Source organism: Octodon degus, unplaced genomic scaffold (genome assembly GCF_000260255.1).
Source record: "Octodon degus isolate 3935 unplaced genomic scaffold, OctDeg1.0 scaffold00023, whole genome shotgun sequence".
In the NCBI taxonomy this organism is placed as follows: Eukaryota; Metazoa; Chordata; class Mammalia; order Rodentia; family Octodontidae; genus Octodon; species Octodon degus.
The window spans coordinates 13253266-13255469 of record NW_004524599.1 but is presented as its reverse complement, the minus strand read 5'-3'; the positions used below and the strand labels follow the sequence as shown (position 1 = coordinate 13255469).

The 2204-nt window shown below is 45.1% G+C and overlaps 1 protein-coding gene across 5 annotated transcripts in view; it reads left to right on the top strand.

The window, feature by feature from the left end:
• The window catches only part of Fars2 (phenylalanyl-tRNA synthetase 2, mitochondrial), a 538274-nt gene that overhangs the window by 373163 nt on the left and 162907 nt on the right, over positions 1-2204 (top strand). The gene's annotated exons all lie outside the window — the stretch shown is intronic.

Genomic DNA, 2204 nt, shown 5'->3' with positions numbered 1-2204 from the left:
TCCTAGGGTGTCCCCCAGTCCTGAAACTGAGAGCTGTGCTAGCTTCCTCCCGGGATCTGGGAAGCGCACAGCTCCGTCCCACACCGCGCAGGCAGAAAACAGTTCTCTGGGGCAGAAGTGATAATAATTGGTCCAGACAGGATTTCCTGAAGGGCAAACTGGAGAAAATGTTACAAGTCTCTAGGATTAGCTCCGCCTACTAAAACGAGGACTGTATTTCAGGACATTCGACGCAGCCACCGCGCACCAAATGCGAGGGTTAGAGGAGAGTGGTGACGAGAGTATTTAGTCTGTCTCCATGGCAGAGCTATTCTAAAACGTCAAATTTCAAATCATGAATTTTTACCTATTTCATTCTGGTCATTGAATTCATAGCTTTTACTTTTGTACTGCCTTGGTTAGCGCTATCTCCTGATGGGAGTGGTAAGAACAGATATCTTTATCTTACTTTTGAAATTTAAATTTTATTAGTACGTGTTTGCGATGTATGATATTAGCACTTATCTTGGGGGATGGGTACGTGTACCTCGTGCAGCCTGTTTCTTTTTTTAATTCCCTTCCCCTTGCCACCCACCGCCATCTGTCTAAGTCCCCTTTTCTCATTTTCGATCTTGTTGTTATTGTTATTCTTGGCTCACACGGTGTGATGTTTACAGTCATTGCGGGTACTTGGTACCTGTACACAGCTCGTCTCAGTCTTCATCCTGCCCCTTCCGCAGCCCTCACTCTCCTGGACCCCTTCCCACTCGCAACGCTCTATTCCCTTGTTTCCTTCTGTCCATCTTACATCTTACTTTTTGTTTGTACTTTGCGCTCCTCAAATGATAGGCCTCATAGGGTATTTAAGCTATGTGTCCCGATTGTTTCACTTGGCGTTGTATTTTCCAGGAGCATCCATCTTCCTACAAGTGCCTAGAACTTGCCTGTCTTTATCGCCCAGTAGTATTCTGTTATGTGTAGCTGCCACATTTCCTTTATCCATTTGTCTGTTGAAGGGTATACAGCCTGCTTCCCGGACTTAGCTCTTATGAGTGTGCTGCTAGAAGCAAGGGTGGATGTGTACACTGTAAAGATGATGTCATGAGCTCTTTCTAGAAGACGCCTAGAAGGGGAAATTTCTAATTACAGTCTTTAGAGAAATCACCATCAATAGACTCTTAGAATTCATAACCAATCTCAGAAGTGTGGCAAGATACAGAATCATCATGTAAAAATCACTAGCACTTGTGTGCAGCAGTGAAGAACTCACGAGAAAGCCATTGCAGGAACAGCACCATTCAGGTTAGCGTCAGGAGCAAGTAAATGCCTAGGACTGAACCTAACCCAGGAAGTGAGAAGTGTGTAGGACAAAAGTGCAGTATGCTGAGAAAGGAATTTGGGGAGGAGGACATCAGAAGATGAAAGGCATCCCCTGTTCCTGGATGGGCAGAACCAGTGTTGTCAAATGACCATACTCCTGTAGCTGATGTGCGGATTAATCCCAAGCAGAACACCAACAGCATTCTTCACAAAACAAGAGCAAGCAGTCCCAAAGTTCATATGGAGCCAGAAGAGAAACAGACAAACAGAAGCAGCTGTGGGGGAACAGAGCAGAGCAGAGTAGGAGAGAGCAGAATCCCCGACTTCCACTTTATACAACCAAACGACAGTGATAAAAGTGGCATGGCACAAAACAGACGTATGAGCCAAAATACAAAACCACTTCATGTATTTCATAGTCACATAATAGCACATTTTTTTTCCTTGTGGTAATAACCTGTAGATGGAAGTTTTTTGCGTATTTATTGGCCACCTTTTCATCACAGGGACAAAACATCTGACAAACACAATTTAAGGGAGCAGAGGCTTATTTTGGCTCAGTTTCGAGAGGTTCAGTCCATGGTCAACAGGCTCCAAGTTAGGAGTGGCATGGCAGAAGGGCCAGCAGAGGACAGCCGTCTGATCCGTGGAGTCGGGAGACAGCCTGGGAAGATCTGGGGATGCAGGCGGGGGTGGGATGTGGCGCCAGGTCTGCATCTCCTCCATTCAGGCCCCACATTCACATTCACCTTTGAACTCAGCAAATGACTAATCCACTAATAACCAGCACTCCGTGACCTAGTCACCTTCTCAAGCTCCCACCTCTGACACATGAGACTTTTGGGGACTTTTTATATGCAAACCATAATATAAATGTATATGTATCATGATATATATTATATATA